The sequence below is a fragment of the Ranitomeya variabilis genome, chromosome 8 (assembly GCF_051348905.1).
Source record: "Ranitomeya variabilis isolate aRanVar5 chromosome 8, aRanVar5.hap1, whole genome shotgun sequence".
In the NCBI taxonomy this organism is placed as follows: Eukaryota; Metazoa; Chordata; class Amphibia; order Anura; family Dendrobatidae; genus Ranitomeya; species Ranitomeya variabilis.
This window is the reverse complement of record NC_135239.1, coordinates 95743521-95752231: the sequence shown is the minus strand read 5'-3', so window position 1 is coordinate 95752231 and position 8711 is coordinate 95743521.

Below are 8711 nucleotides of genomic sequence, written 5' to 3'. Positions count from 1 at the left end.
GGGTCAAAGTGCTCACCACACATCTACATAAGTTCATTAGGGGGTCTACTTTCCAAAATGGTGTCACTTGTGGGGGGTTTCAATGTTTAGGCACATCAGTGGCTCTCCAAACGCAACATGGCGTCCCATCTCAATTCCAGTCAATTTTGCATTGAAAAGTCAAATGGCGCTCCTTCGCTTCCGAGCTCTGTCATGCGCCCAAACAGTGGTTTACCCCCACATATGGGGTATCGGCGTACTCAGGACAAATTGTACAACATCTTTTGGGGTCCATTTTCTCCTGTTACCCTTGGTAAAATAAAACAAATTGGAGCTGAAATAAATTTTGTGTGGAAAAAAAGTTAAATGTTCATTTTTATTTAAACGCTCCAAAAATTCCTGTGAAACACCTTCTTGAATGTGGTTTTGAGCACCTTGAGGGGTGCAGTTTTTAGAATGGTGTCACACTTGGGTATTTTCTATCATATAGACCCCTCAAAATGACTTCAAATGAGATGTGGTACCTAAAAAAAATGGTGTTGTGAAAATGAGAAATTGCTGGTCAAATTTTAACCCTTATAACTCCCTAACAAAAAAAAATGTTGGTTCCAAAATTGTGCTGATGTAAAGTAGACATGTGGGAAATGTTACTTATTAAGTATTTTGTGTGACATATCCCTGTGATTTAATTGCATAAAAATTCAAATTTGGAAAATTGCGAAATTTTCAAAATTTTCGCCAAATTTCTGCTTTTTTCACAAATAAACGCAGGTAATATCAAATAAATTTTACCAGTATCATGAAGTACAATATGTCACAAGAAAACATTGTCAGAATCACCAGGATCCGTTGAAGTGTTCCAGAGTTATAACCTCCTAAAGGGACAGTGGTCAGAATTGTAAAAATTGGCCCGGTCATTAACGTGCAGGGGTTAAGTTGATCATTTTTGCATTTATTTGTGAAAAAAGCAGAAATTTGGCGAAAATGTTGAAAATTTCGCAATTTTCAAATTTTGCATTTTTATTCTGTTAAACCAGAGATCTATGTGACACAATATAGTTGAAAAATAACATTACCCACATGTCTACTTTACATCAGCACAATTTTGGAAGCAAAATTTATTTTTGCTAGGAAGTTATAAGGGTTAAAATTTGAACATTGATTTCTCATTTTTACAACAAAATTTACAAAACCATTTTTTTTGGGGACCACCTCACATTTGAACTTAGTTTGAGGGGTCTATATGGCTGAAAATACACAAAAGTGACACCATTCTAAAAACTGCACCCCTCATGGTACTCAAAACCACATACAAGAAGTTTATTAACCCTTCAGGTGGTTCACAGCAGCAGAAGCAACATGGAAAGAAAAAATGAACATTTCACTTTTTAGTCACAAAAATGATATTTAGCAACAATTTTTTTTTTTTCCCAAGGGTAAAAGGAGAAACTGGACCACAAAAGTTATTGTACAATTTGTCCTGAGTACAGCGATACCTCACATGTTGGGGTAAACCACTGTTTGGGCACACGGCAAGGCTCGGAAGGGAAGGAGCACCATTTGACTTTTGAATGAAAAATTAGCTCCAATCTTTAGCGGACACCATGTCGTGTTTGGAGAGCCCCGTGTGCCTAAACACTTGAGCTCCCCAACTCCAAACTCCATTTTGGAAACTATACCCCCCAAGGAACTTATCTAGATTCATAGTGAGCACTTTGAACTAGGGTTGAGCGAAACGGGTCAGCCATTTTCAGAAGTCGCCGACTTTTGGCAAAGTCGGGTTTCATGAAACCCGACCCGACCCCTGTGTGGGGTCGGCCATGAGGTCAGCAATCTTCTGAATCTGGTATCGGAATTCCGATACCGAGTTCCGATATGTTTGCGATATCGGAAATCGGTATCGGAATCCACATTTAAGTGTAAAATAAAGAATTAAAATAAAAAATATTGATATACTCACCTCTCCGGAGGCCCCTGGACATCGCCGCTGGTAACCGGCAGCCTTCTTTGCTTAAAATGAGCGCGTTTACGGCCTTTTATGATGTCACGGCTTCTGATTGGTCGCGTGCCGCTCATGTGACCGCCACGCGACCAATCACAAGCCGAGACGTAATTCTCAGGTCCTAAATTCCTAATTCCAGGAATTTAGTACCTGAGAATTACGTCACGGCTTGTGATTGGTCGCGTGAGCGGCCACATGGGCGGCCGCGACCAATCACAAGCCGTGACGTTATCTAAGGCCCTGAACGCGCTCATTCTTAAGAAGGAAGGCTGCCGGAAAGAAGCAGGGCGCGTCCCAGGGTGAGTATATACCTAATATGAATATACTCACCCTCGGCTTCTTTCCGGCAGCCTTCCTTCCTAAGAATGATTGCTTTCAGGGCCTTATATATGAGTTGGTTACTCTAGGTTCAGCACCTGTTCACACTTAGTCTATGTATGGATGTGACGGTCAGTTTTTTCAAATATATTATTTAGCCTTCTGACTGAGCACTCCTCCTCCTAGCCCAGGTGTTTTAATCGCAACAGGTCCAGTACCCCTCCACAGAGAGAGAGAATATGAGTCTAGGAAGAGGTTTTCACAAGTACCCATTCACATGGAGACGTTTATTCTCAGTGAGGTAGGCAAGCGTAGGACCTGATATACGAGAGATGCCGTAAAGGGGCTATCAGGTACACATAAAATTGGCCATTTTTATGCGCTAAACGCTCTCATTTTTCATATTTCTAGTGCAGTATTGCAGTTCAGTTTTCATGTTTCATGTTTGCATGTCTTAGCGCTGCAGTGTGCTGCCTTTTTTATTTGATTTTATTTGATTAGATGACGTCACGGCTTGTGATTAGTCGCGGCCGCCCATGTGACCGCCACGTGACCAATCGCAAGCCGTGACGTAATTCTCAGGTCCTAAATTCCTAAAATTAGGAATTTAGGACCTGAGAATTACATCACGGCTTGTGATTGGTCGCGTGGCGGTCACATGAGCGGCACGCGACCAATCAGAAGTCGTGACGTCATGGAAGGCCCTGAACGCGCTCATTTTAAGCAAAGAAGGCTGCCGGTTACCAGCGGCAAGGTCCAGGCTGCGTCGGAGAGGTGAGTATATCAATATTTTTTATTTTAATTCTTTATTTTACACATTAATATGGATCCCAGGGCCTGAAGGAGAGTTTCCTCTCCTTCAGACCCTGGGAACCATAGTATCCCATTGCACTGCATTGGGTTTCGTGTTTTGGCCGACCCCGACCCCGACTTTTTTATAGGATCGGCCGATTTCACTCGACCCGACTTTTGAGAAAGTCGGGTTTCGTGAGACCCGACCCGATCCTATAAAAATAAAAGTCGCTCAACCCTACTTTGAACCCCAAGGTGCTTCACAAATTGATCCGTAAAAATGAAGAAGTACTTTTTTTCACAAAAAAAAATATTTTAGCCTCAATTTTTTCATTTTTACATGGGCAACATGTTAAAGTGGACCCTAAAGTTTGTTGGGCAATTTCTTCTGAGTACAGCAATATGTCACATGTGGGGGTAAACCACTATTTGGGGACACGGCAGGGCTCGGAAGGAAAGGAGCGCCATTTGACTTTTTGAATGAAAAATTAGCTCCAATCGTTAGCGGACACCATGTCATGTTTGGAGAGCCGCTGTGCGCCTAAAGATTGAAGCTTCCCAGAGGTGACCTCATTTTGGAAACTAGACCTCCCAAGGAACTTCAAAATACATTCTCAAGTGGTGAATGCCACTGAGAAAAATGAAGTGAAAGAGAAAATGCTAGTAAAAGCAAAATATTTATTATGAAACTTGTTCTAAAAGCATGTAATACATGAGACAATTATAAAAATAGACAAAAAGGGGGGGAACGGAAACCTCCAAATACCAGGGGAGACTAAACACAGCACTGCTGTGTTTAGTCTCCCCTGGTATTTGGAGGTTTCCGTTCCCCCCCTTTTTGTCTATTTTTATAATTGTCTCATGTATTACATGCTTTTAGAACAAGTTTCATAATAAATATTTTGCTTTTACTAGCATTTTTTCTTTCACTTCATTTTTCTCAGTGGCATTCACCACTTGAGAATGTATTTTGATATATGCTGGAGTGACTTTAGCCACTGCTAAATATAAGGACTACGGGAATACTCCCAAGGAACTTGTCTAGATGTGCGATGAGCACTTTGAACCCCCAAGTGCTTCACAGAAGTTTATAACGCAGAGCCGTGAAAAGAAAAAATCATTTTTCTTTCCTCAAAAATTATTTTTTAGCACGCAATTATTTATTTTCACAAGAGAAACAGGAGAAATTGGACCCCAAAAGTTGTTGTACAGTTTGTCCTGAGTACGCTGATACCCCATATGTGTGGGGTAAACCACTGTTTGGGCACACGTCAGGGCTCAGAAGTGAAGTAGTGATGTTTTGAAATGCAGACTTTGATGGAATGGTCTGCGGGCGTCACGTTGCGTTTGCAGAGCCCCTGATGTGCCTAAACAGTAGAAACCCCCTACAAGTTACCCCATATTGGAAATTAAACCCCCAATGGAACTTATCTAGATGTGCGATGAGCACTTTGAACCCCCAAGTCCTTCACAGAAATTTACAACGCACAGCCGTGAAAATAAAAAGTCATTTTTTTTCCACAAAAATAAGTTTTTAGCCCCATTTTGTTATTTTCCCAAGGGTAACAGGAGAAATTAGACCCCCAAAGTTGTTGTGCAATTTGTCCTTAGCACTCTTATGCCCCATATTTGGGTAAACCACTGTTTGGGCGCTTGTCGGGGCTCGGAACGGAGGGAGCACCATTTGAGTTTATGAACGCAAGATTGGCCGGAATCAATGGTGGAGCCATGTCGCGTTTGGAGACATCTGATGTGCCTAAACAGTGGAAACCCCTCAATTCTAACTCCAACACTAACCCCAACACACACCTACCCTAATACTAACTCTAGCCATAACCCTAATCACATCCCTAACCCCAACACACCCCTAACCACAACCCTAACCCCAACACACCCCTAACCCTAATCTCAACCCTAACCCCAACCCCAACACACCCCTAACCCTAATCCCAACCCTAACCATAACCCTAACCACAAGCCTAACCCTAACTCCAACACAAGCCTAACCCTAATCTTAACCCTATTTCCAACCCTAACCCTAATTCCAACCCTAACTCTAATTCCAACCCTAACCCTAAGGCTATGTGCCCATGTTGTGGATTTGTGTGAGGATTTTTCCGCAGGTTTTGAAAAATCCACAGGTAAAATGCACTACGCTTTACCTGCGGATTAACCATGGATTTCCAGGGTTTTTTGTGCGGATTTCACCTGGGGATTCCTATAGAGGAACAGGTGTAAAACGCTGAGGAATCCGCACAAAGAATTGACATGCTGCGGTAAATACAACCCAGTATTTTCTGCACCATGGGCACAGCGGATTTGGTTTTCCATACGTTTAGATGGTACTGTAAATGTGATGGAAAACTGCTATGAATCTGCAGCGGCCAATCCATTGCAGATCCGCAGCCAAATCCGCACCATGTGCACATAGCCTAATTATAACCCTAATTCTAACCCTAACCCTAATTGCAACCCTAACCCTAGTTCTAACCCTAACCCTAGTTCTAACCTAACCCTAGTTCTAACCCTAACCCTAGTTCTAACCCTAGTTCTAACCCTGACCCTAGTTCTAACCCTAACCCTAGTGGAAAAATAAAAGTAAATATATTTTCTTTATTTTATTATTGTCCCTACCTATGGGGGTGATAAAGGGGTTGGTATTTATTATTTTTTTTACTTTGATCACTGTGATAGATAGAACCTATCACAGTGATCAAAATGTACCAGGAATGAATCGGCAGGCAGATTCGGCGGGCACACTGCACATGCGCCCGCCATTTTGGAACATGGCGGCGCCCATGCAGAAGACGGACAGACACCGGGAGGCTATAAACATAAGGGTGAACGACCTCGGGGAGATCAAAACATCCAACACCGCGGAGACACCATCACGTGTTTCTCAACGCAGTGAGCCAGAACACTGCCCCCATCCCTAATGGGAAATATGCAAATGCATGTAGAAAAGCCGCGGAGACACCATCACGTGTTTCTCAATGCAAGCAATGAATAGCCAGGTCTTTCACCGGGAAGGAACAACCACAGGAAGGGCAGCATCCAATAAAGGAAAACCACCTATGCCAAAACATGGTATCCATCCACAGACAGCTTTTTTTTTTTCCCCTCAGATGGGAAGTTCCACAGTCAGGTAACCAAAACTATAAGGAACTCATCTCCCAAAACAGAGTGCCACATACTTAGTGCAACCGCTATTCCCATCATCATTGGAAAACACAAGAAAATGTTTTATTAACAACCAAAAAAAACACCTCAAGATTAGTGTTGAGCGATACCGTCCGATACTTGAAAGTATCGGTATCGGAAAGTATCGGCCGATACCGACAAAGTATCGGATCCAATCCGATACCGATACCCGATACCAATACAAGTCAATGGGACTCAAGTATCGGACGGTATTCCTGATGGTTCCCAGGGTCTGAAGGAGAGGAAACTCTCCTTCAGGCCCTGGGATCCATATAAATGTGTAAAAGAAAGAATTAAAATAAAAAATATCGCTATACTCACCTCTCCGACGCAGCCTGGACCTCAGCGAGGGAACCGGCAGCGTTGTTTGTTTAAAATTCGCGCTTTTACTTGGTTACGTGAAGTCCCGGCTTGTGATTGGTCAGGGCGGCCATGTTGCCGGGACGCGGACCAATCACAGCAAGCCGTGACGAAATTACGTCACGGCTTGCTGTGATTGGTCCGCGTCCCGGCAACATGGCCGCCATTAACCAATCACAAGCCGGGACGTCACGGGAGGCTGGACACGCGCCCATTTTAAAAAGCGCACGTGTCCAGCCTCCAGTGACGTCCCGGCTTATGATTGGTCACGGCGCCATGTTGCCGGGACGCGGACCAATCACAGCAAGCCGTGACGAAATTACGTCACGGCTTGCTGTGATTGGTCCGCGTCCCGGCAACATGGCCGCCATTAACCAATCACAAGCCGTGACGTCACGGGAGGCTGGACACGCGCGCTTTTTAAAATGGGCGCGTGTCCAGCCTCCCGTGACGTCCCGGCTTGTGATTGGTTGCGCCGCGGTCAACCAATCACAAGCCGGGAGGCTGGACAGGCGCGCATTTTAAAATTTTAAAATGGGCGCGTGTCCAGCCTCCCGGCTTGTGATTGGTTGACCGCGGCGCAACCAATCACAAGCCGGGACGTCACGGGAGGCTGGACACGCGCCCATTTTAAAATGCACGCGTGTCCAGCCTCCCGTGACGTCATGGCTTGTGATTGGTTGCGTCTCCCATGTGACTGCGACGCAACCAATCACAAAGCCGGGACGTAATTTTAAAATCCTTAAGGACCTGAAATTACGTCACGGCTTGCTGTGATTGGTTGCGTCTCCCATGTGACTGCGACGCAACCAATCACAACGCCGGAACGTAATTTTAAAATCCTGAAGGACCTGAAATTACGTCACGGCTTGCTGTGATTGGTTGCGTCCCGGTCACATGGGCGGCACGCAACCAATCACAAGCCGGGACTCACGTAAAGGAAAGAAAAGCGCGAATTTTAAACAAAGAACGCTGCCGCTTCCCTCGGTAAGGTGCAGGCTGCGTCGGAGAGGTGAGTATAGCAATATTTTTTATTTTAATTCTCTCTTTTACACATTTTTACATTAATGTTGTTTCGATACAGATACCCGATATCACAAAAATATCGGATCTCGGTATCGGAATTCCGATACAGCTAGTATCGGCCGATACCCGATACTTGCAGTATCGGAATGCTCAACAGTACTCAAGATACATTAACAAAATGTTTCCACTTTTTAGTCTTCCAAATTCCCTCTGCATCCACCTCCCCTCTCCTCCTCTGATCACACACAAAGCAAAAATACAATTTTCCCAAAATAATTTTTATACAGTTTTTAACCTCAATATCCTTCCTTTTAAACACATACACATTCCTCACATCCCGCAAAACCTCTTTTATACATGTCATCATCAACCACAATACTCTCTCCTTTTCCCCACACATACCCAATCCAAACATAAAAAGCTTAAAAGACAATAAATTCACCTCACACAACTCCTTACACAAACGACCCAGACCTGCAATCACACTTCTAGCATACTGACAATTCCAAAACAAATGCACCACACTTTCACTCCCACCACATCCACTCCTCGGACACCTCTCACTCCTCACTAAACCCCGATTTTTCAGAAACTCCCTCACCGGCAACACCCCATGCAATGACTGCCATACAATCTCACTCTGCCTATTTGTCATACCATTCACATGTACCTTCTTCCATACTTTCTGCACATCATCCCCTCTTACCATTTTAAAATGTGGCAAGGACAGCCTATGGGCTCATCCAACAATAATGTCACATTCCATCTCTCTACACTCAATCATCTTATATACAGCTTTCTTCTTTTCTAACAATCTCACATCTACATCACACAGTTCATACTTCACAAAAAATTTGTAAACCCACCCATACCACACAGGAATCTCAAAAGCCACTGGGCTCCTAAGATCTCTTCCATGCCATTTCAAACGAAACAAGAAATTTCCAAACAAAAACCTGCACATACATGCATACTTCCCATCCATCCTAATCACACCTAATACAAACACCATAATATTCACGCCGAAAAAAAC